Source organism: Rattus norvegicus, chromosome 6 (assembly GCF_036323735.1).
Source record: "Rattus norvegicus strain BN/NHsdMcwi chromosome 6, GRCr8, whole genome shotgun sequence".
Taxonomy (NCBI): Eukaryota; Metazoa; Chordata; class Mammalia; order Rodentia; family Muridae; genus Rattus; species Rattus norvegicus.
The window spans coordinates 24,187,347-24,214,946 of record NC_086024.1 but is presented as its reverse complement, the minus strand read 5'-3'; positions in this window follow the sequence as shown (position 1 = coordinate 24,214,946).

Sequence of the window (27,600 nt, the reverse complement as noted above, 5' to 3'; positions counted from 1 at the left end):
CCCCCCATAGTCTAGTTCACTGGGGGTTCAGTCTTAGCAGGACCCAGGGCTTCCCCTTCCACTGGTGCTCTTACTAGGATATTCATTACTACCTATGAGGTCAGAGTCCAGGGTCAGTCCATGTATAGTCTTTAGGTAGTGGCTTAGTCCCTGGAAGCTCTGGTTGCTTGACATTGTTGTACTTTTGGGGTCTCGAGCCCCTTCAAGCTCTTCCAGTTCTTTCTCTGATTCCTTCAACGGGGTACCTATTCTCAGTTCAGTGGTTTGCTGCTGGCATTCGCCTCTGTATTTGCTGTATTCTGGCTGTGTCTCTCAGGAGCGATCTACATCCGGCTCCTGTCGGTCTGCACTTCTTTGCTTCATCCATCTTGTCTAATTGGGTGGCTGTATATGTATGGGCCACATGTGGGGCAGGCTCTGAATGGGTGTTCCTTCAGTCTCTGTTTTAATCTTTGCCTCTCCCTTCCCTGCCAAGGGTATTCTTGTTCCCCTTTTAAAGAAGGAGTGAAGCATTCACATTTTGATCATCCGTCTTGAGTTTCATTTGTTCTAGGCATCTAGGGTAATTCAAGCATTTGGGCTAATAGCCACTTATCAATGAGTGCATACCATGTATGTCTTTCTGTGATTGGGTTAGCTCACTCAGGATGATATTTTCCAGTTCCAACCATTTGCCTACGAATTTCATAAACTCGTTGTTTTTGATAGCTGAGTAATATTCCATTGTGTAGATGTACCACATTTTCTGTATCCATTCCTCTGTTGAAGGGCATCTGGGTTCTTTCCAGTTTCTGGCTATTATAAATAAGGCTGCGATGAACATAGTGGAGCACGTGTCTCTTTTGTATGTTGAGGAATCTTTTGGGTATATGCCCAAGAGAGGTATAGCTGGATCCTCAGGCAGTTCAATGTCCAATTTTCTGAGGAACCTCCAGACTGATTTCCAGAATGGTTTTACCAGTCTGCAATTCCACCAACAATGGAGGAGTGTTCCTCTTTCTCCACATCCTCGCCAGCATCTGCTGTCACCTGAGTTTTTGATCGTAGCCATTCTCACTGGTGTGAGGTGAAATCTCAGGGTTGTTTTGATTTGCATTTCCCTTATGACTAAAGATGTTGAACATTTCTTTAGGTGTTTCTCAGCCATTCGGCATTCCTCAGTTGTGAATTCTTTGTTTAGCTCTGAACCCCATTTTTCAATAGGGTTATTTGCTTCCCTGCGGTTTAACTTCTTGAGTTCATTGAATATTTTGGATATAAGGCCTCTATCTGTTGTAGGATTGGTAAAGATCTTTTCCCAATCTGTTGGTTGCCGTTTTGTCCTAACCACAGTGTCCTTTGCCTTACAGAAGCTTTGCAGTTTTATGAGATCCCATTTGTCGATTCTTGATCTTAGAGCACAAGCCATTGGTGTTTTGTTCAGGAAATTTTTTCCAGTGCATATGTGTTCCAGATGCTTCCCTAGTTTTTCTTCTATTAGTTTGAGTGTGTCTGGTTTGCTGTGGAGGTCCTTGATCCACTTGGACTTAAGCTTTGTACAGGGTGATAAGGATGGATCGATCTGCATTCTTCTACATGTTGCCCTCCAGTTGAACCAGCACTATTTGCTGAAAATGCTATCTTTTTTCCATTGGATGGTTTTGGCTCCTTTGTCAAAAATCAAGTGACCATAGGTGTGTGGGTTCATTTCTGGGTCTTCAATTCTATTCCATTGGTCTATCTGTCTGTCTCTGTACCAATACCATGCAGTTTTTATCACTATTGCTCTGTAATACTGCTTGAGTTCAGGGATAGTGATTCCCCCTGAAGTCCTTTTATTGTTGAGGATAGCGTTAGCTATCCTGGGTTTTTTGTTATTCCAGATGAATTTGCAAATTGTTCTGTCTAACTCTTTGAAGAATTGGATTGGTATTTTGATGGGGATTGCATTGAATCTGTAGATTGCTTTTGGTAAAATGGCCATTTTTACTATATTAATCCTGCCAATCCATGAGCATGGGAGATCTTTCCATCTTCTGAGGTCTTCTTCAATTTCTTTCCTCAGTGTCTTGAAGTTCTTATTGTACAGATCTTTTACTTGCTTGGTTAAAGTCACACCGAGGTACTTTATATTATTTGGGTCCATTATGAAGGGTGTCGTTTCCCTAATTTCTTTCTCGGCTTGTTTCTCTTTTGTATAGAGGAAGACAACTGATTTATTTGAGTTAATTTTATACCCAGCCACTTTGCTGAAGTTGTTTATCAGCTTTTTAGTTCTCTGGTGGAACTTTTGGGATCACTTAAATATACTATCATGTCATCTGCAAATAGTGATATTTTGACCTCTTCTTTTCCGATCTGTATCCCCTTGATCTCCTTTCGTTGTCTGATTGCTCTGGCTAGAACTTCAAGAACTATATTGAATAAGTAGGGAGAGAGTGGGCAGCCTTGTCTAGTCCCTGATTTTAGTGGGATTGCTTCAAGTTTCTCTCCATTTAGTTTAATGTTAGCAACTGGTTTGCTGTATATGGCTTCTACTATGTTTAGGTATGGGCCTTGAATTCCTATTCTTTCCAGGACTTTTATCATGAAGGGGTGTTGAATTTTGTCAAATGCTTTCTCAGCATCTAAAGAAATGATCATGTGGTTCTGTTCTTTCAGTTTGTTTATATAATGGATCACGTTGATGGTTTTCCGTATATTAAACCATCCCTGCATGCCTGGGATGAAGCCTACTTGATCATGGTGGATGATTGTTTTGATGTGCTCTTGAATTCGGTTTGCCAGAATTTTATTGAGTATTTTTGCGTCGATATTCATAAGGGAAATTGGTCTGAAGTTCTCTTTCTTTGTTGTGTCTTTGTGTGGTTTAGGTATAAGAGTAATTGTGGCTTCGTAGAAGGAATTCAGTAGTGCTCCATCTGTTTCAATTTTGTGGAATAGTTTGGAAATATTGGTATGAGGTCTTCTATGAAGGTTTGACAGAATTCTGCACTAAACCCGTCTGGACCTGGGCTCTTTTTGGTTGGGAGACCTTTAATGACTGCTTCTATTTCCTTAGGAGTTATGGGGTTGTTTAACTGGTTTATCTGTTCCTGATTTAACTTCAATACCTGGTATCTGTCTAGGAAATTGTCCATTTCCTGAAGATTTTCAAGTTTTGTTGAATATAGGTTTTTATAGTAAGATCTGATGATTTTTTGAATTTCCTCTGAATCTATAGCTATGTCTCCCTTTTCATTTCTGATTTTGTTAATTTGGACGCACTCTCTGTGTCCTCTCGTTAGTCTGGCTAAGGGTTTATCTATCTTGTTGATTTTCTCAAAGAACCAACTTTTGGTTCTGTTGATTCTTTCTACGGTCCTTTTTGTTTCTACTTGGTTGATTTCAGCTCTGAGTTTGATTATTTCCTGCCTTCTACTCCTCCTGGGTGTATTTGCTTCTTTTTGTTCTAGAGCTTTTAGGTGTGCTGTCAAGCTGCTGACATATGCTATTTCCTGTTTCTTTCTGCAGGCACTCAGCGCTATGAGATTTCCTCTTAGCACAGCTTTCATTGTGTCCCATAAGTTTGGGTATGTTGTACCTTCATTTTCATTAAATTCTAAAAAGTTTTTAATTTCTTTCTTTATTTCTTCCTTGACCAGGTTATCATTGAGTAGAGCATTGTTCAATTTCCACGTATATGTGGGCATTCTTCCCTTATTGTTATTGAAGACCAGTTTTAGGCCGTGGTGGTCCGATAGCACGCATGGGATTATTTCTATCTTTCTGTACCTGTTGAGGCCCGTTTTTTGACCAATTATATGGTCAATTTTGGAGAAAGTACCATGAGGAGCTGAGAAGAAGGTATATCCTTTTGTTTTAGGATAGAATGTTCTATAAATATCTGTTAAGTCCATTTGGCTCATTACTTCTCTTAGTCTGTCGACATCACTGTTTAATTTCTGTTTCCATGATCTGTCCATTGATGAGAGTGGGGTGTTGAAATCTCCCACTATTATTGTGTGAGGTGCAATGTGTGTTTTGAGCTTTAGTAAGGTTTCTTTTACGTATGTAGGTGCCCTTGTATTTGGGGCATAGATATTTAGGATTGAGAGTTCATCTTGGTTGATTTTTCCTTTGATGAATATGAAGTGTCCTTCCTTATCTTTTTTGATGACTTTTAGTTGAAAATTGATTTTATTTGATATTAGAATGGCTACTCCAGCTTGCTTCTTCTGACCATTTGCTTGGAAAGTTGTTTTCCAGCCTTTCACTCTGAGGTAGTGTCTGTCTTTGTCTCTGAGGTGTGTTTCCTGTAGGCAGCAGAATGCAGGGTCCTCGTTTCATATCCAGTTTGTTAATCTATGTCTTTCTATTGGGGAGTTGAGGCCATTGATATTGAGAGATATTAAGGAATAGTGATTATTGCTTCCTGTTATATTCATATTTGGATGTGAGGTTATGTTTGTGTGCTTTCATTCTCTTTGTTTTGTTGCCAAGACGATTAGTTTCTTGCTTCTTCTAGGGTATAGCTTGCCTCCTTATGTTGGGCTTTACCATTTACTATCCTTTGTAGTGCTGGATTTGTAGAAAGATATTGTGTAAATTTGGTTTTGTCATGGAATATCTTGGTTTCTCCATCAATGTTAATTGAGAGTTTTGCTGGATACAGTAACCTGGGCTGGCATTTGTGTTCTCTTAGGGTCTGTATGACATCAGTCCAGGATCTTCTGGCCTTCATAGTTTCTGGCGAGAAGTCTGGTGTGATTCTGATAGGTCTGCCTTTATATGTTACTTGACCTTTTTCCCTTACTGCTTTTAATATTCTTTCTTTATTTTGTGCGTTTGGTGTTTTGACAATTATGTGACGGGAGGTGTTTCTTTTCTGGTCCAATCTATTTGGAGTTCTGTAGGCTTCTTGTATGCCTATGGGTATCTCTTTTTTTAGTTTAGGGAAGTTTTCTTCTTTGATTTTGTTGAAGATATTTACTGGTCCTTTGAGCTGGGAGTCTTCACTCTCTTCTATACCTATTATCCTTAGGTTTGATCTTCTCATTGAGTCCTGGATTTCCTGTATGTTTTGGACGAGTAGCTTTTTCCGCTTTACATTATCTTTGACAGTAGAGTCAATGATTTCTATGGAATCTTCTGCTCCTGAGATTCTCTCTTCCATCTCTTGTATTCTGTTGGTGAAGCTTGTATCTACAGCTCCTTGTCTCTTCTTTTGGTTTTCTATATCCAGGGTTGTTTCCATGTGTTCTTTCTTGATTGCTTCTATTTCCATTTTTAATTCCTTCAACTGTTTGATTGTGTTTTCCTGGAATTCTTTCAGGGATTTTTGTGTCTCCTCTCTATGGGCTTCTACCTGTTTATTTATGTTTTCCTGGAATTCTTTCATGCATTTTTGTGATTCCTCTCTGTAGGCTTCTACTTGTTCTATAAGGGAGTTCTTCACGTCTTTCTTGAAGTCCTCCAGCATCATGATCAAAAATGATTTTGAAACTAGATCTTGCTTTTCTGGTGTGTTTGGATATTCCATGTTTGTTTTAATGAGAGAATTGGGCTCCGATGGTGCCATGTAGTCTTGGTTTCTGTTGCTTGGGTTCCTGCGCTTGCCTCTCGCCATCAGATTATCTCTAGTGTTACTTTGGTCTGCTATTTCTGACAGTGGCTAGACTGTCCTATAAGCCTGTGTGTCAGGAGTGCTGTAGACCTGTTTTCCTCTCTTTCAGTCAGTTATGGGGACAGAGTGTTCTGCTGTCGGGCGTGTAGTTTTTCCTCTCTACAGGTCTTCAGCTGTTCCTGTGGGCCTGTGTCTTGAGTTCACCAGGCAGCTTTCTTGCAGCAGAAACTTTGGTCTTACCTGTGGTCCCAAGGCTCAAGTTCGCTTGTGGGGTGCTGCCCACGGGCTCTCTGCAGCGGCAGCAACCAGGAAGACCTGTGCCGCCCCTTCCGGGAGCTTCAGTGCACCAGGGTTCCAGATGGTCTTTGGCTTTTTCCTCTGGTGTCCGAGATGTGTGTGCAGAGAGCAGTCTCTTCTGGTTTCCCAGGCTTGTCTGCCTCTCTGAAGGTTTAGCTCTCCCTCCCAGGGGATTTGGGTGCAGAGAACTGTTTATCCGGTCTGTTTCCTTCAGGTTCCGGCGGTGTCTCATGCAGGGGTCCTACCACTCTGGGCCCTTCCCCACGGGGGCCCAGAGGCCTTATACAGTTTCCTCTTGGGCCAGGGATGTGGGCAGGGGTGAGCAGTGTTGGTGGTCTCTTCCGCTCTAGGAATACTCTTCTTATAAACAGTTTACTATGTCTCTAATGAGTCTAAACTCACAGAGGAAAAATGAGATATATATATATATATATATTAACCTTGGGTTTTTAACTCAGGCTCGCTTGATATGCTGTAGCGTGTAGTTTTAAAGGGAACCCATGCAAAATCTGGTTATTCACCTGCATGGGCAGCTTTGCCCACCCCAGTGACCATATGTGGCCATCTTGCCCTGGTTCATGCTGCTAGCTTGTTAAACTAACTAATCCAGGTTAATCTGAAAATGCCTGGAGCTGCCACTTGCATTTCTCAGGTCATCCACTTGCTGTGGCTGGCCTCCAGAACGCCAGCTACCACTCACTCAACTCCCCTTAGACCTATGAAATGAAAACACTAGAGACTTATATTTTACCAGCCATATTTATAATGGTAAATCTCCCCAAATGCTCGTGCAAAGAACACACAACTCAACTGATATAATTACAAGCAGCATGCCTGGATTGGACAAATATACCACTACACTACTCTATTGGCTATGAAATCCCTAGCTACTTGCGGCTCCTCTAGGCCATGTCGTTCTGCTCCATTTTTCTTCTTTTTCCTCTAGCTTCTTCTCCTTCCATCCTCTATCTCTCTTCTCCTCCTTCTGTCCCTTCTCTAAAACGTTTAGCTCCCCCTTCTCGTTCCAGTTCCCCAATCACAGGCTCTATCCTTATTTGACGATGTGAGATTTCACCTGACTTCACCTGAGTACATGATCTACTCGTTGTTGAGGCACCCCTCTTGAGTGAGCAGAAAATACAACAAAAATCCAAAACAATGTACCTATTCTACATGCACAAACAATACATACTCAAGTGTTTATTATTGTTTAGAAATCCATGAGGGAAGAGATATGTGATGCTCTCATCTCTAAGTGAGTCCTGATAGCATACTTGTAGTTTATACATTGAAACGTTTTCTTTGTTCACAAAGTTGAATTATATAGCTTTAATTAGGATTGTCAATTAAGGCAAACATATCTCTTAGTAACAGTTAAGTGTTTGTAATACTAAGCAGTGTGCAGGGTGTGTTGAATGTACTGTCTGCTTTGTAAACAACATAGGATCTACAGAGTACATAGGAATACAGAGTAAAGCAAATCACACTGTATTCTCCATAACATCTTATACTTCAGAAGTGCTGCCTAATAAAAGACAAAAAAAAGTACTCTCTTTGCACTGGAATTGGAGATATGTGTTCAAAATTAGAATAATGTCCTGTCTAGGAAAGTGGGAGAAGATTACAACTTCACACTTTAATTAACTTCAGTAAACAGAAAATCAACTTTTTTTCCCTGGAGGAGAAATTGAGCTGGCTAATTTTTAAAATGATAAACAATATTTCTTGAATAGTGTGTAATTTATTCAAGTGTAACACTAAATTATGGCTGTCTTTCAAAAGCCAGCATGCAGCTATGAATTTTTAAGTATCAAGTATTGCGATCTGCACAAACACATTTCTGTTGAATTGATTCATTCATGAAATATGTAAAAAAATAGAATAGCATGGTACAATTTACATTCATCTTTTAATGTATATGCCCTTCAAATAGGAAACTGGGGAATGGCAAATGCTGGCCTTCAAGTCCTAAGAAATAATATTATATTCTGTTACCATTAAAAACCAAGAATTGTTCAGTTAGCATTTTGGCAGTCAGTAGTTTCTGGTATTTAATGAAAGGCGATATTTTTTAAATGAAGTTCAATAATGGAAACATCTATTAAGAAATTTTATTATATTACTTCTAATGAATTTCAAATGATTTACTAAATGTTTTTAGAAATAACTGTATAATTGACTCACATTTATAATTATTTGTCACTTTCTAGACAACTGAATGCATTCTCAATAGCATTCAATGTTCAAGAAAAGATTGAAATAATATACATATTATGATAAGGTGGTTTTAGTTGACCTTTCATAGAGAACAGTGATATTCAGAAAGGTAATTTTAGCAAAAACAAGTAACTCCCTTTTGCAAGATTCCAAATTAATAAACAAAAGTCAGTAGTCTTTTTACATATGAATGACAGGACCAAGGAAGAAATCAGTAAATCAATGCCTTTCACAGTAGTCAAAAAATACAACCAACAAAATCAAACAAATAAACAACAACAAAAACGAGAAAGCCCAGGATCATTAAACACTCCTAAATAAGAAAAGAACTGCTAGAGATGTCATCGGTTCTGGTTCAAATTGTATAAAGAGTTGTAGTAATAAGAACAACGTGGTATCAGCATTAAAACAGACACAATGACCAATGGAATTGAGTTGAAAACATTATATATATATATATATATATATATATATATATATATATATACACACACACACTGGAAAAAGGACAGCATTTTCAATCCACAGTGCTGGTCAAAGTAGATGACAGTATGGAGAAGAGTGCTAGTATGTATCTATGGAGAAAGGTAAGCACCAATCTAGCTAACCACCCTTCATTCTACACTGGTTACATGTGTGCAAGACATGTTATTGCAATAGTGCTACAAGCTGTGTATGAGTGAAAATCCAATATGAATGTAAGGACCATTCTGTGAAATAAAGCCCATCATTGACACCACTTTGGTGACCAGCAACATAAGCCTTTGAGAAACTAAAACATGACAGTTCTATTGAAAAAGAAACACAGCAATAAAATGGCTTCTGATGGCATTCTGCTATACTCACAGGTCAGTGCCTTGCCCAGCCATCATCAGAAAAGATTCCTTCTGCAGTGCACAGGATCAAATACAGAGACACACAGCTGGACAATGTGTAGTGACACTTTGGAAAGTTTGGGCTTCAGTGGAATGCTCCATCATTTCCTTCCCCTCAGATCAGAAACCCCTGTTGAGGAGGAGGAGGTTGAAAGAGTGTCAGAGGCAGAGGGGATAAGGAACCCTAAGAAAAAAGGATTTCTAAATACAGCAAGACTGATAAATACATGAACTCATGGAACTCACATGAATTCATTGTAGCAGCATGCACATAGCTTGCACATTCTGGGTCTGATATTGCCCCAGTGCTGAAATGGGATGTGGAGATAGCTCAGATCCCTAACCCAGAAGCTATCTCTATTTGATAACTGCTTAAAAATGAAAAATTGCTTCTGTCCAGTCGAGTCTCACTGGGTATATGAACCAATTTTTAGGCCATGCCTCATGCCTAGGACTAGATTACAAATACAAAACAAAGTTTTGTTTTTGATGGTTTCTGGTTTGGAGTTTGTATTTCATTGCCTTGTGAGTGAATGCGTGTGTGTGTATGCCAAGATATGTTTTTTTAAGCTTATTTACATTTCTGGTTTTATTCTGCATCTACTTTTACTATTTGGTTTGTTTTTCTTTTATCTGAGATCCTTATTAATTTTAGTGCTAATATATGCTTCTTTGTATCTTAATGACAGATATGTAGATTTGGTTGGGTCAGGAGGTAGTGAAGATCTTATGGAAGTTAGTTGAAGTGAAACTGTAATCTGAATACATTGTGCAAAAAATACAGTTTACATTCATATATATATATATATATAAACAAAAATTTAAGGCCCCCTTTACCCCACTTTTTAAAAAGTCGATATGAATAATAGTTATTGCATTTTGTAAAGTGAAATTTTTAGTAAGAAGATAACAAACATCTGGTCACACCATATAGTGCACAAATTACAGAACAAAGAAATCGTTCCATTGATACATGTCTTGTGAAACCAATGAGGTTATTGAAGTCACTTGTAGGAACATGGATGCCCTTGGGTTTTCATTTGTAGGTTGACTAATTCTTGAGGATTTCAACTTACTCTTTTGAGTATCTTTGTACATCTATATGGTTGTAAGTGTAGGTGGGTGCAGTGTGTGCATATGAGGTTGCATGGTACTCTGCGTGTGTGTGTGTGTGTGTGTGTGTGTGTGTGTGTGTGTGTGTTCATGTGAGTTGGAGATCTGAAGTTGATGTTGTCATCTACAGTTCCCAACTTTGTTTTATTGAGGCAGTGTCTTTCATTAGATAGATATCCATCTTGCCATATGGACTCCCTGTTTCTCCTCACATGTGTTAGGGCTACAAATGGCTACAATATCTGCAAATATTTACGTTGGTTCTAGAGTTCCAAGTTGGGTATTCATGCTTTTGGGCAAGTACTTTATAGAATGTGTTAACATTTCAGTCCTTCGTGGTTTTTTTTTGTTGACCTGTTTAGTGGCATTTTTTTATAATGACTTCTGACTGCTTGTGTTTACTTGTACTAGTTCACTTGAAGTATAGAAACAGTACTTTTGTTCATATCACTTTACTCTCACTTAAATTATACACAAAATAAAAAATAATTTTACTCCTTAATCCAGAACCCAGAATTTTTTTTCTTGGGAGATCAGAATATAGGCTAGTATCCCTGGTGAAAGGTGGGCTAGAGTCCCAAGTACTATTGATTTATAACCATTAGGATGTGTGAGCATAGTATTTTGCTCTCCTAATTGTTTATTTTTCTACACACTCACAAGCCCTTTCCACTTCTTGTATTCTTTTTAAACACAGTCAAAATGTTGTTTTCTGAGAATTCTTGTGCTAAAACATCAGGAAACAAACAAATGTCTTGATACTTCAGTTTCTTCAAAATACAGAATTATTCTTGGAATGTGTTTTCATGGCATGCCTAGGTGCAGGATATAGTATTTGATTTTACATCAACTTTCTTTATTCATGTGCCTCTATAGAAAAATATTTACCTTGTTTGGCTTGTTCTTTTGATTGAACACTTTATTCATGTGATTATTCTTTTTTTTTTTTTTTGGTTCTTTTTTTCGGAGCTGGGGACCGAACCCAGGGCCCTGTGCTTCCTAGGCAAGCTCTCTACCACTGAGCTAAATCCCCAACCTCATGTGATTATTCTTAACCATCAGAATATACATTGTCTGATGCTCTGAATAAAGTTGGCTATTGAATGAAACATTTGTCTGCCCCATTTTCCCCCCATTCTCCCAGGTTTACACAGCCAATGACAGAGGCAGTAAGTGTGGCAAACAGGGCCTTAAGATGTGATGTATGAAAAAAGACTGAGGAACCTCAAAGAAGGAGGGACGACATAATGGGACAGAAACCAGGTAGGTCTTTGCCTTATCTCAAGTTTGTGTATCACTCATTTTTATATTTTAAAAGAAAGAAGGAGCACAAGTATAATTCCCAGTTTCCAGAAGAAGGAACTTTAGAGGAAGTATGGAACTGAGTCAGAAATTATATTGATGAGGCAACAATAACAAAGAGAGAAAGATCTCTGTTCAATTTTGAGTCACTAGTGCATTGATTATAACTGTTAAGATATGTAAGAAAGATACAGAAGAAATTAATCATGAGGGAGAGATAGCAAATTTTTGAATGTCCTGAGTGATAGAACCTTAAAATTTATTAAAAAAGGACAAAGAAGGAGATTTTTTTCCATTCAAGCAAAATCAAAAATACAACATCACCACCTACAACTATGGTGGTGACACTACCCTTGGCTACCTTAATGGAGCCTCCCTGGGTATGTATCCTTCATTACCTGAAAAGAACCCTGAGGTATTTGATAATTAGTCAAATCATGAATTCTCTCCACCTTTTGATGAGGAATTAAGAGAGCCTAATTGATAGTTCATTTTTGATATAATATCAACAGTCCAGCACAGGTAAGAACATCATTGGTGTCTGTTCTCCACAACGGTATGGACGGCACCTGCAGACACTATGAAAGCTAACCAGTGAAGAGGAAGTTTCTGGTCACTTTGAAATCAATTTCTCTATGTTGTTCAGCCAAAGTTTGTAGTAACTTCATTAACAGGGTCTTCTGATATAGTTATAATGGGTATTTGGGTAATTGTCCTGTGTTTTTGTTTTTTTAATACCCCTGTGACCTTACTGATAAATAACTGCTGGGGAGGCGTCCTATGACTTAAACTGTGACTGTCACTAGATCATTACTTCCAAGAACAGCATTGTCTACCCATTAAGGGTAATTCTATTGGAGGTCATTTTGTAAATATAACAAAGCTATACCTTGAAATTAGTTTACTAGGTTTTCAAATTTATTCTAGTAGTAAACAATCTTTATTTTACTTTGATTTTAATTTACTTTATTTTAATTTGATATTATAACATACTTGTGTTCTTTCTTTTTTCCCTCCCTCAAAACCTTCTCATATACTTCTCTGTGCTCTATTTCCAATGCATAGTATTTCTTTTTAATTATTATTACATACATGTACACTCCCACACATAAAACAGACATACAAATATACATACACACACACACATATATATATATACATGTATATATATATATAATTCATATATATACCTTAGGGCTCACTATTTGGTACTGGATAACTAATATATATACTCTTTCCTGGAGTAGATTATTTTTCTTCTCTCAGCATTCTTTGTTACCCATAGCTCTTTGTGTAGGGTTGAGATTTTGAAGATGTTCCCACCATCTACCCTGCCTGCCTCTTGTTGTCATCCTTGCTCAGCTCTTGTATATAGCTTCTCATATTACTCTGAGACACAATCTCACAGCAAAGTCTTTGATTATCTGGATCTGGATCTTATAATCTTTCTGTCTTCTCTTCTACAATGTTGCCTAAGTCATAAGTGATAGAGTGTTTTGTAAAACTCTACGGAATCATGCTCTAGAACTCTATATTTTGATTTGTTATTGTTTTCTGCCATAGATTTCATGTGCTGCAAATAGAAGTTTCCTTGATGAGGGGTGAGGATTTTCCTTACGTGTGAATAGAAGGACACATATTTGGAAGGTAACTAGGAACTATGCTGCATTAGTAAAGTGGAGTCATATTCTCCAGTCCTGATAAGTAGTTTGATAGGTTTCCAGTAGAAAATGTGTTTTCCCCTTTTGTTGATCAGTTATTAAGGCTAGGAATAAAGATACTGATTATCACCATGGTCTTAAAATAATCAATAGTAAGATTCAAAAGTGTATTCCAGGTCTAAAATTCATTTAAAATTTAATGAAAAAGAGTTTGACAGGTAAATCACCTCAAGTTTATGAATTTTATCTTTGTTGTACATACATGTATGTGTATGAATGTTTTGTGTGTTAATATAGGAACATGCAAGAAATTGAAAATGGAGGACACAGAGCAATATCATGTATGTATACTTGTCTTCCATTACAGTTGAAACAAGAACTCTTGTTCACTGATGTGTTAACTAGGTTCTGAGCTTCCAAATATTCTGCTACCTCTACAACTCATTTTGAAGTATGAGCAACAGGTTGTCTCAAGCTACTCTCTCAGCTTCACAGAGGTTCAAAGATTCTGAGCTCAGGATATCATGCTTACATAAAAGATTTTACTCACTTCCTCGTCATCTTGACAAAGATTTCAAGATTTTAAGAGCACATTATACAAAGGAGAGTCTGTCTCTGCGAAAAGGGTTTAATTAATTTGTTTAGCTAGCTGGTTGGTTGGCTTTTTGGTTGGTTTTGCTTTTTTTATTTTTGTTTTTTTTTTTTGTTGTTGTTTGTTTGTTTTGTTAAGCATGCAGGATTCTGGAGCACTATATGCAATGCATCTTTAGTTTGGGACAGTTGAGGCATTACATCCTCCTCTCCCCACTAAAAGCACATATTTAATCCTCACAGTACACATTATTTATTTTACCCCAAACCTATTTTGATTGAGTCGTAAGATAGTAGGCTTCCATATACCCCTCTATTAGGTCAACCTCTTTATCTCTTACCACAAACATATCTTCCCCATTCCTATTTGCATGAGACTTATACTCTCTACATCCTAACCATTCTCCATTCCTTTTATCTTTAATCTAATGTGTTCTTTACCTTAATGAACTCCTTGCTAAAAAAAGGCCCCTTTCTGATTCCTTGGTTTCCAATTTCATTCCAAATTATACAAACAAAACAAACATAGTCTTCACACTTTCATTTTTCTTAATTGATACACTTTGTTATTTCACCATCAGTTACTAATTCCTAAAACTACATTTTTCTAATCTCAGCGTATTTTCTCTCCAATGTTCACAATAAGTATTTTGTAATTTTTAAGAAGCTATTGACCCATTCAGTGATTTTCAGGTTATGAATTCTCCATAACCTCTTCAAAATATTTTATGTTTCTCTGTGCACTTTGATTTTGCATTTTTAGGTGTTTTACTATTTTTTTCTTTATTGATGACAATGATTTAATTATTCTTAAATAATTAGATTTACTAGTAATTAAGTGCTTTGTTCCATAGTATTTTTTCTCATTCATCGATTCTTGCAATCTGATGAGTTGATGTCTGTGTCTGATTATTTTCTCTACTTTTGATTAAAGTAAGTTTTCCTAACTGAATCTCAGTAGAGAGGTAGAATATCATATTAGCTTCAAAAAAGGATGGATTTTTAAATCCCGCTTTCAGTTTTTCTAGCTCTCCTGGTAGGATAGTGCTATTGTTGGGCATAGATAGAAGTTTAGACTCTACTATGTAACCGTGGGCACTCTAAGCATGAACATGGAAGGTATGTTTCATATTTGTTCCTCTTAATGGAATGGAGAAATGAGTGACCCTCACTTGTCTTCCACTGACAATGTGACAATGTGAAGATCATAAAAGGCTCCACAACTTAGAGGACAGTGATGCCATAGTCTAGATTTACCTGTCTATTCTAATTCCTGTAAAGATGAACTTATACATCCACTTAGATCACCTCTGACATAGAAAGACTAGAAATTCTTTTTTTCAGAAGAGTAAACCATGAAATCTAGATACCAACGATATAATTTATTCATTGATCTCCATTTAGGATAAGGAGAGGATCACAATTAATAGATAATATTATTGGTAGATGAAAAGGATTTCTTTTCATCATTTTCATTTCATATTCAGTTGTTTCTCAATGTGAGGTTGTGTTGTAATGACATGCACAACCCTTTTCAAAATTTCAAAACACTTTCTAAAAATTCAAAAACACTTTTATATAGATGGTTTAGCTTTTTTATGATAACTTGAGTAGAGCAAAAGGAATTGAGAAAGCTTCTTTTGTTGTGGTCTTTTGTCCATATTTTGTTTGATTTTAATTTATTCTGCGTATGAGTATATATATCTGGTGCACATATAAATAAATCTTGTGTATGTGGTGTGTGTGTGTGTGTGTGTGTGTGTGTGTGTGTGTGTGTGTGTGTGGTGAGTGTATTCATACCACAGTGTACCAATTGTGTATCAGAGGAAAATTTGGAGGAGTTGGTTCTCCAAATTTAATTTATAAAACCATACAAGTTATGGTTCTAATTCAGGTCCTCCAAAAGTATAGCAAATTCTCTTAAGTGCTCAACCAGATTTTCAGCCTGAGTGATTTTATAACCTAAAAGATTTTAATGCTGACATGCAATTAAGATTCTGTAGTCTGTAGGATGTGTCATTTTCTCTTTTATTTCTTATTTGCGTCCTATGTATATTTTTATATAATTCCAGAGGTTCTAGTATCACTTAACACCTAGAAAGTCGAGTCAGAAACTATGTCTATTAAGTCTTTTAAATGTACAAGTCATCCTTTTGTTCCTAAATGGTTCTGGCTGCCATTAATTGTATTGGCTCTTCCCAAATCCTCTGTGAGTGATCTACATTTCAGCAGATTTAGCTACACAAAGATAAAATAGAGTATATCCCTTCTAAAAACAATAGCAAAAAGTATTTTCCACGTTTTGGTAGCTGAAGCACTTTATATTATATACTAAGAAATAATTGTTCTATAAAAAGAGTGTAATTAGCAAACTGTGTGGAATGCAGGCTGAACTCATACTTTGTAATTCTTAATTACCCATCTTTAGTCCTATTCATACTTAACTATCACTTCACAATTACTTCTTTAGTATTTAACTGCTTTCATTTATCTTTATTATATACGTCAGTTTTAATTTGTGAGAAACGAATTTTGCATGGTAATAGTTGTATGCAATAAAATTTTAAGAAACTTTGAAACAATTAAGTTCATGAATAGAAGTACTGGAAATAGTCATTGTAACATGCCCTGTGTCATACCAATTTGATGAGTTGGCAGGAAGACACATCTGTTTCCAGGATTGATGACCAGATTTCAATGCCAAGGAACTACAAATGGAAGAGAACCAACTCCTCCAAATTGTCCTCTGACCCACAATTGGTACACTGTGGTACGAATGCACTCACCACACCCACAAACCAGGTAATATATAGATAAATAATTAAGTAAATAAATAGACTCTTGGCCTTGCCTATAATAGGTCATGGCTACATATAAGAAGTTGGATTTTAGCTTAAAAAAGTATATTTCCATTTGTTCATGCAAAAAATAATTTAAATTGTGTGAAATGATGCAAGATATATATATATGTATATGTATGTATATATATATATAATATATATATATATGCTTAAAGGGAAAGAGATTGTATTGATGAAGCTAGTTAACATTAGGGGAGCAACAAGCTAGGAAAAACTTGGCTTCCATTTCCAAAGAAAAATGAAAGCTTTCAAAACAGTGGCTAGCTCTCCAAACTAATATTTTCTGTTAAGTAGTATCTGTGTATATTTCTTTGCTATACCTCATTACAGAAAAAGAGATGACATTATTAATATATCTTTCAAACATAAAAAAATCAGCTAATGGTAGAACACCAGAACATAGTCTTAGAAAGATGAACTAAAATTGACTGAAAATTAGTTCCTCTGGGCTTGTCTCTAGGAGGTAATAAATGACAGGATAGAAACCTAATGACTTCCATAATGAACTGGTGAAAGGTGAGCCCAGCTGAGGTGAGAACAGCTTTGTAAGACAGGATAGCTGCATACAAAAGTTAGACAAGATTACACCTGACAGCACATGCTATGAAACCGGCATCTGTGAGGGGGTAACTGAGACCTCACTAAAGAAAAGCTGCTCCCTGGACGTGGGTACACTGCTGATATCCAGCCCTCTTCTGTGCAGATTTGACAGAGATAAATGTAAAAAGCCACTGGTTATTCTTCCTAGGTTTTGTGTTAGTAACTCTAGCTTAGATGGACTTATAGATTTCTTAAAATAATCATTTCTTTAAGGAAAGAAAATGTCTGCAAAGCTGGAGGCTTCACTTTCAAACCGAATCTAATGTTAGTTTAACTGGTATCTACTTTTGAATTTAAATATTTGCCTCTGTGGGTTTCACATTTCTCACTTGTAGATGATGAATATCTTTGGTGTTTTGGGGTTAGATTGTAAATTCCATGTTTACAAATTAATGAATTATAAAAAAATACCCTCTATATATGAATGAAAATCGACCTCTAAATACAAAATAGAAAACATTACCTTATGACTTCATTTGCAAGACTATTGTTAAGTAATTTTCTCATAATACACAAGTTACTTCTTTTAAAAATATTTATTTATACTTTTCTTTATTCATATAAGCATGAGCCTGTGTGAGCGTAATTCCTGTGTCTGTTTGTACCCCTGGAATGCAGTAGAGGGTGTTGGAGTCCCTAGAACAGGCCTAAAACACCATGAGCCACCGAGCATGGGAGCTATAAACAGTATTTGGGTCATCCACAAGAGCACCAAGTGTTCTAATACACTGATCCATCTCACCAGCTCCACAGATGGTTCTCAAACAAGAATAACAGAAAATAATATGAAAGCCAAATAAGCAAGTGTCTATTTTACTATCAGGATGAGCTCTGCAGCCACTGGAGAGCTACTTCTCTCTAAAGCTGAGGGCTAAGTTATAAAAACAGAATAGAACGTTCCAGTTCTATGTTGTATTTCATTTATGGGACATGGAAAAGCTTTGTTTGGCAAGTTTGCACACTAGGCAAGTTTGAGTCCAAGGGAAAAGAATGGCCACACTTGCTCACCATAAATGTCACTGGTCTTCCCTTTTTTTAGTAAATCAGGGTTGTAGACTAATAATGATTTTACGTGCTCCTGGGTACAGTTACAGTAGGTGTTATGTGCATGGGCAGCCAGCAGTTCTTTACCATGCTTTCAAAATACATCAATGAAAATGGAGAAAACTTTCCAATACAAATGTGTTTCTGTAAACTGTTTTCATAATGAATGAAAGTAACGTGATACCTTCTCCTCTGCTTCTGTTAAAAGGCTGAATATGTTCAATAAATACTTAGCAATTGATAACTCTCCTCGAGCTACGAGTTCTTATTTTGAATGATAATTTTTTCAACTTTATTACAATTAGCATATATTTACAAATAAAATTAGGAATTCAAAGTGTAATGTTAGTCTAACAGCTCTAATTCGTAGACTTTAATCATCCCTCAGCACTGAAAAACAGTTTTGATTATTTCAATGAAAATAAGCATAAAATAATCACAAAACAATACATTTTCTTTTTTTTCTTTCCTTTAATCAACCAACCTTTTTCTAAATGAGTAATCAATGTAGCAATCTATCTATTTCCATTCTTGGTCTTTGGGTTAATCAAAATTACTTCAAATGCATGACTATTATTTCACTGGTAGATATTATCATCTTTCTATCAACATTATTGTAGAGACTTTAGATGGTTTATCCTCCACTTGGATTCCTTTATTCTGGAAAGAATTTTCACAGTTAATGAATAATAGACCAAGTCATGTTTCCAGGTAATTAGTTAGATAATAATTACATGAATTTGAATAAATTAGCTAGAACATAATACCCTATTAAATTGCAACTCTCTTGCTTAACCAATTTCAATACTTAGAAAAGAGGCATTATTTGCATTTGAACTTTCTGGATAAAGGATTGCTGCATAATTATATTCTAATATATTCTGATTAATTTTGAGAAGTTTCATACTGAAATTCAACTTGAAGATTTGAAAGTTTTTAAAGGTGTGGAATTTCATTCTGACCCTAGGTTTCTTGGTGATTACATATAACTTTTTTCCAGATCACATAATGAGTCTGAATATTTTTAAAACCTAAAATAATACTAATCCATATTCTAATAATTCACCTAAAAATTTATTGCATTATGTGAACTGAGCCATCTCCATTATTTCTGATAAAGTAACTTGGGTCAGCATTGAAAGACATAGATAACAGGATTTACTCTATATTTTCTGTATTCTCTAGAGCACTATTAGATATATCTATATTTATATATCTATAAAGTCTAATTTATATATCTATAATATGTACTAGATATCTAATTTATATATCTATAATCTAATGAATATATTATTAAATGTATCAATATCTATAAACTATCTACTTATATTATGTATTATATATGCAATATATATACATATATATATAAAATTCTGCTCATTATTAAACGCAATGCCAACAAGTAACCATTGATGTATGATTGTGTTTAAATTCAGAGGCAGGTACATGAGACAAAGGATACAGTTTTCTTGAGTACATAAACATGTGCTACAATGAGTCAGTGTAATTGAGAAAGTTCAGTCCAGTGTATATTAAATTATGTGCCCCAAGCTAACACTGTAGCCATTCAGATCTCCCATTAAAAACACCATTAGCCAACTGGACTAATTGGTTTGACTTTTTTTTCTTTTTGCTTTGCTTATGTGAATGCATGACTTCCTCTCAGGATGATTTCTTTTCATTTTGTTTTCCAGCCTATCTTTCAATCTTTGGACAGTATAAATCATGGAATGTGTTTATCAGTCAAGAAAAAAAAAAACTCCACACCCAAAATTATAAACATGCAAAGTATTTCTGGGCAATTAGTAAACACTAAGATTGCAATAGCTGTCACTTCTAAATTTGTTCTAATGGTTTATATTGTCTAACTGGTGTCTGCTTTCCAAATTACCAGCTGCTCCATCAAAAGAAAACAAGGGTCAGCTTGAAATTAAGAGTAATGCATCAGTTCAGTGGATGTGGCTTGAGTAAAAGTATAGATGGTGACAGTGAAGATAGACTAGCAAGGGAGAAAACTTGTCTTCTGAACCTGGAAGGGAAGTCGCAGACGGTGCATTTGATTCTCTTTGCTGAAGCTATTCTTCTTTATGCAATGGAGGAGAAACGGAAAACACATTGCGGCAAATTAGTTATGGCTAAACTGTGATGGCAGTCATAAGCATGTACTGAAGTAAACCAGATAACCCTAAGGCCTCTCTATTATCTTTCACAACCTCTGTTAACAAATGAATGCTGGAGTTAGTCCAGGTCTACTTTATTATTATTTTTATTGCTTGAGAATTCCATATAATGTTGTTCAGCAAAATCCACATCCCTCTTTCTCCCCCTGCCAAGTCCTTCTGTCTCGCCTATGTTAGCTTTTCCTCTCAAATTCATGTGTTCATATTTTTTGAACTGGACAAGTCCACTTAGTTTACTCTGTATATTCATGATGAGGGCTGGCTAAGAGAACATAGGCAGTTTTCAGGGCTACATTCCTGATGAAACAGACCCTCCATTCCCTAGAAGCCATCAAGAGAGGAGAGTAGCTTCTCAGTTAGAAGTGAAATTCTTTTTTAATTAATTTATTCTTTTAATTTTATTTTTACCTTTTCACTTTACATCCCAATCACTGCCCCCTTCTGTTCACCTCCTCTCACAATTATTCCCCATGCACTCCACTTCTCTTCTGAGAGGATAGGGGCTTCCCTGCATATCCTTCCACCCTGATACTTTAATCCTTTGTGAGGCTAGGCACTTCCTCTCCTACTTAGATCAAACAAGGCAGCCTAGCTAGAAGAACTTATCCCACGTATAGGCAACAGCATTTGGGACAGGCCCCATTCCAGTTGTTCCAAACCCATCTGAAGCTCAAGCTGCACATCTGCTACAGATGTGCAAAGGGGCTTTTGCCCAGTCTGTGTATGTTCTTTGGTTGGTGTTTCAGAATCTGAGAATCCCAAAAGTCCAGGTTAGTGGACTCTGTTCGTCTTCCTGTGGAGTTCCAATCCCCTTCAGGCTTGAAAATCCTTCCTCCAATTCTTCCAGAAGAGTCCCAAACTTCATGTGCTGTTTGACTGTGAGTGTTCTGTATCTGTCTGATTTAGCTGCTTGGTGGAGCCTGTCAGAGGACCATGTGCTCTTGTCTGGTCTTTTTCCCTTGTGGATTTAATTTGTTATGTAGATTTGTGTCTTGATTATGTGGCAGGAGGATTTCCTGTTCTGGTACTGTTAAATTGGTATTCTGTGAGCTTCTTGTATGATTATAGGTATCTCTTTCTTTAGGTTGGGAGTTTTCTTCTATGAATTTGTTGAGAATATTTTCTGGTTCTTGGAGCAGGAACACTTAAACTTCTTCCATTCCTATTATTCTTAGATTAGGTTTTTTCATGGTATCCCAGATTTGCTGTATGTTTTGTGTCAGGAATTTTTTAGGTTCAACATTTTCTTTGAGTTATGTATCAATTTGTTCTATTGTCTCTTCTATACTTGAGATTTTTCTATTCCATCTCTTATATTCTGTTAGTGATGCTTGCGTCTGTTGTTTCTGTTTCTTCCCTATGTTTTCCATTTCTAGTTTATTTCCTCATTTTGTGTTTTCTTCATTGCTTCTAGTTCCGTTTTCAAATCTGGCAGTTTTATTTATTTCCTTCACCTGTTTAATTGTATTTTCCTGTATGTTTTTAGGGGATTTGTTTCTTTATTAAAAACCTCAATCTGTTTGATTATATCATCCTTTATTTTTAAAGGATTTTATTAATTTCCTCTTTAAAGGCCTCTATTATCTTTGTAAGATTGGATTTAAGCCATTTTCTTTTGACTTGATTGCTTTAGGATATCCAGGACTGGCTGTGATGGGGTAACTGTGCTTTGAAGGTGTCATAATCCCCTGGCTTTTGTTGATTGTATTCTTCCAAGAGCCTTTAGTCATCTGGATAGTTTTGGTCCCTGGGTGTTCTTGTTGTATTAAGGATTGGGAGGAGGTTGGATCTTGATGGTCCTGTTGTGGTAGGCCCTGGTGTGATAGGTATCCATGGGCTCTATGGTTCCAGACCTCATATCTGTATGGGTCTGGAACTGAAGGTTTGTATGGTTTGGAAGCCTCAGGTCTGATGAAGGTGGATGGAGAGATGGCAGGAGAACTGAGGTCCCCCTGGGCTGGAAAGCTACTCCGGGATGCATGGCTAGCACTAGTGGGCTCAGCAGTCAAGGAAGATGGGTGGTGGAAGAGAAGCTAACCTGTGTGACTCACAAGTCTCAGGTCTGATGAACATGGGAGGAGAGGTGGCAGGGGAACCAGGGGTGGGATTCATGATCCCATCCCCTATTTATGCTGGGCTTTAGGTAAGTTAATCTTTTACAAGGCTTATGCCTTCAGTCAGAAGTACTTTGATTTCATGTGTAATGGCCACATCATATCCAGAAAATGCCATTTAGCTAAAGCCATCAACCACCTTTGTCTCTTACTAATTTTTGTACCCTCTTTTGTGATTCTATCTTAGCCCTGGAGGTTGCATACATGATACTTATATTCCAGCTATGGCTGAAAAATAGACTATGTCTTATTCTATACTAGTTGTAGGTATCTGTAAAAATCACCATCTATTACAAAAACATACTTCTCTGATGAGGATTTAGAGATGTATTAATGTGTGTTTGTAAAAGTTAATGTTTATAGGTAGTTTAACGCAGTGTGTATTTGACATAATAGTAGTAATAATTTCTCCCCTATAACCTCTTACTCAACTACCCATAGTAGTTCTCCTGAAAAAAACTAGCAGGGAGCACTTTCATCTTATGCCATTTCCCTTAAATACAATCAGAAAAGAGCTGGTTACTATTCTAACTTTTATGTCACTATTGCACCAATAGCATATCTTGTCAGATCAGTCATTTTTGTACTTACTGGTTTGCAATAAACTAATCGTATTTCTAATAAACACAAGTATCACTCTCTATTTTAAGAATGAGCAAAAGGTTAGCTTTTTGTTATTTATTTCAATACTGCTACCCTAGTTACTAAGGTGCAGTGTTTCTCCTAATGGCTTTACATCCATGTCATATCCCTTCAACAAATTACAAAATACATCACTTTAATAAGCTTTAAAGATGCTCTATCACTTTCCCTTTTAATTTGTGTTTCATACTGTATGATTTTATGATATTTTTCCTTATCATAAACCATATTTTTCTTCAAACCTTCAACCTCCAACTTCACATGCTCCTCCTTCTCTGTCTCTCTTTCTCTCTGATTCTGTCTCTGCCTCTCTCAAAAATTTAACAAAATTAAAATCAAACAAATACCAAGACAAAAAATATGAACTCAATACAATAACTAAGAATCAAAGCACATGGAATATATTTTATTATAGCCACTTACTTCTAGACATGTGGCATTCCCTGGGGTGTGGCTGATAGTTTTCATCTATTTATGTGTTAATGTCCTGGCACACTTCTTGCTTTTCTGATGATTGTGACCCACTGAAGAGTGTAACAGATACATCATTTTCTTAACACCACAATGTAACAAACTAGTCCAACTGTGCAGTGTTTGTGATGATTTAAAAATGGCAAATGTATTGTTTTCATCAGATGAATGCTAGAGTACATATTTTCTTCAGTACTTTGTGAATATATATGCAAATATAAATGTTTCTAACAAAAGACATTTTGAAGTGGACTCAAAGCAATGTAGAAAAAGCATTGTTAGTGAACATTTAGCATTACAAATAATCAAATTCATAAACTTGCTGGATGTAAATAATGGGATTTAGATGCCAGTGAGAGCCATCTCTTGGGTAGTTTCTTCTTCTGTCAGCTCTTGCATTTGTTTTGTATTTCCATATACAGCAAGTGCAAGCATGAGCTTCATGCATACTTGTGTCTCTGCAGTTTGAACCAGCTGGAATGTGTGAAGAAATTAGGAAGAAAGAGGAAATCAGTTTAAGTTCTACCTCTGTTGGCCTCTCTGATAGTGGCCACCCAATGGGCTCCTTCTCCTAATTGGTGAACTCACCCATTTTTAACTAAAACACAGCGACTTCCTGTTACTCTCCCTCTACTCTCTTCCCACATGTTAATTTTTCCTTCACCTTTTGTAGCATGTCTCACTTTCCACATCATTTTAGCACATGCATACACTTCTCAATTTATTGTTTAGCCAATCCTCCAGGGACTACAGTGCAAACAGTTGAAGCATTACTTTGTTTTGCATTGCTTTTGTTCTGTTTTCCTTTAATAAAATCACATTATGTATCTCATAATGACCTTAAACTCATGGTCTTCTGATTTGGCCTCCTATGACAGGCAGCACATGGTTAGGAATTTCTTGAAAGTGTAACTGAGTACCTTTAATAGTGGAAAAATAGAGGTGATCATCACTTCTCAACTAACATCAGTTCTCTAAAATTCCTTGTAAGACAGAATTTCTTGAAGTTTAAATGGTGTGTAAATGGTACGTAATATTATGAAGTTCAAAATTTTTCCAATCTAATATTTTAACTAGTTTTTCAATCTGTAACCAATAGTGTAACTTTTAGAACAAAAATTTTATAACAGAAAGAAATTACATGGACATTATTTCTCCCTCTGTGTTTTGGCCTTAGAGCCGTACACAAATAGTAATACTCTATGTGTTATTTTACATTTTGGAATAGGACACGAAATGTAGGTTTTTGGTGTCTTTTACTTTAAAAATTATCCTGAAAATCTCTTCAGATTTCGACATGTAATAGAACCCCAATTCTATATGTGTAAGGTAATATTCTAGTGAATGAGTATGTAAATTATCCCAATTACTACTTGATACATATCAATTATTTCCAGATTTCGACCATTATAAATATTGCAATAATTAATATTTACACAAGTGAGTAGATATATGATAATTTTCTCTTCTGCAAATATCTAGGAATTGCATTTCTAGATCATATAGCATCTATCATTTTAATATCAGAAGCTATATAGAGAATGTGACATAAAACACATTAGCGTAGATAGTTTCCTACAACATTATACAATTCTGTCAATATCATACAATAAAGACAATATAAAACTTGATTCTACTTTTTTAAAGCAACATTTTTATGTAATGTTATAGTATAAATAAACAAACAAACCCAATGCTTAGTGGGCCTCTTTGCCTTGTACGATAATGTATTTCTAACCTGTCTTGAATGCTTATTCATTTAGCAAATATTCCAAAAGATTATGGATTCTGAATCAGCTCCAAGAAAGAAAAGGTTCTCTACAATCTGGAGGCTGACCAGTGAGGTGGGTCTTAATATTTGCAGTCCTAAGAGTAAATAGATTAATGTACTTCATATTTCTCACAACAAAGCTTTAGGACACACTTGGCCCATGAATCACAAGAATTTACTTTATAACAATATTTACTTTACTTTGTAACAATATTTTCTTTAGTACTTTTTTTAGAATATCTCTTTGGTAGTCTGTGAGTTCTAGAGAAACAATGAAAAATCCTAACAGAAAAATTAAGAGGAAAGTACTGCCATTTACTTTGATAAAATCACTGTTTATATTGTAGAGTTAGCACCTTGTCTGACATCAAGCTTGCTTAGAGTCTGAGATCCTGGCATGGGCATGAGGAAAGCTTCTGGAGGTAGAACAGTGAAGACTGGGAGCATAAATCCCACTATGCACTGAAATATTTAATCAATGATGAAAATTACTTTGGAATAAAGCATTAATCTGGCTTTTTTTATTCTGAAAAGCATAATTGTATGAATGAGTACATTGGAAAACATCAATCAGATTTATGATTTTCTATGAGTCCATAAAAGAAAAAACAAAACTCTAAGTTTGAAAATGTATACTGGTATTCGGTATGTTGCAAAATAGAATTTGAAAGTGTAAAATATCATCCTGAGTGAGCTAACCCAATCTCAGAAAGACATACATGGTATGCACTCATTGATAAGTGGCTATTAGCCCAAATGCTTGAATTACCCTAGATGCCTAGAACAAATGAAACTCAAGACGGATGATCAAAATGTGAATGCTTCACTCCTTCTTTAAAAGGGGAACAAGAATACCCTTGCCAGGGAAGAGAGAGGCAAACATTAAAACAGAGACTGAAGGAACACCCATTCAGAGCCTGCCCCACATGTGGCCCATACATATACAGCCACCCAATTAGACAAGATGGATGAAGCAAAGAAGTGCAGACCGACAGGAGCCGGATGTAGATCGCTCCTGAGAGACACAGCCAGAATACAGCAAATACAGAGGCAAATGCCAGCAGCAAACCACTGAACTGAGAATAGGACCCCCGTTGAAGGAATCAGAGAAAGAACTGGAAGAGCTTGAAGGGGCTCGAGACCCCATATGTACAACAATGCCAAGCAACCAGAGCTTCCAGGGACTAAGCCACTACCTAAAGACTATACATGGACTGACCCTGGACTCTGACCTCATAGGTAGCAATGAATATCCTAGTAAGAGCACCAGTGGAAGGGGAAGCCCTGGGTCCTGCTAAGACTGAACCCCCAGTGAACTAGACTGTTGGGGGGAGGGCGCCAATGGGGGGAGGGTGGGGAGGGGAACACCCATAAGGAAGGGGAGGGGGGAGGGGGATGTTTGCCCGGAAACCAGGAAAGGGAATAACACTCGAAATGTATATATAAGAAATACTCAAGTTAATAAAAAAAAAAAAGAAAGTGAAGAAAATTTGCTTATGTTTGTACACACTCAGTATGCTGAGACAGGTGGATGGCTATGAGCTGCAGACTAGAGCTGCAGACTAGACTGGGCTACATAGTGAGGTCTGAGTTGGGCTGCAAAACTGAAAGAGTTTCTAGTTAGAAGAAGAAGAAGATGAAGAAGAAGAAGAAGAAGAAGAAGAAGAAGAAGAAGAAGAAGAAGAAGAAGAAGAAGAAGAAGAAGAAGAAGAAGAAGAAGAAGAAGAAGAAGAAGATTAAGAAGAAGAAGAAGAAGAAGAAGGAGACAGAGAGACAGAGAGAGACAGAGACAGAGACAGAGACAGAGAGATCTCAATGAAACTCTGGCAGGTTGTGTGCACATTTGCTCAGTGCCTTAGTTCCAGCAAGGTATTTAAAAAATTGAAAATAGATTCATATTTTAAAACCATAGCTGTGTCAGTTGCATCGATTAATCTCTGCAAGGAAAGGTTTTGTTTGAATAATGCTTCATCATCTTCACATACCAGATGCACTGCTGCTTTGAAGTGTTTCCAGAGCAATAAGTCACAGGTTTATAAAGTATTTTATGCAGACATAAACAGCTTCTGTTTACAATAATCTCCCCTTGTAGCATTAAGTGAAGAGAAGTAATATTTATTAAAACAGCAGGACTTGGCCCTTTGGTTAAAAATAATGTACTTTCGTCTAAAAGATATCTCTCTGAATAATGGGCGACAGAAACATTTTAACAGTGTGGAAGAGAAGAGTTAGCTCTCAGAATGATTTGTAAGGAAGTACAGCTCATAATAAGGAATT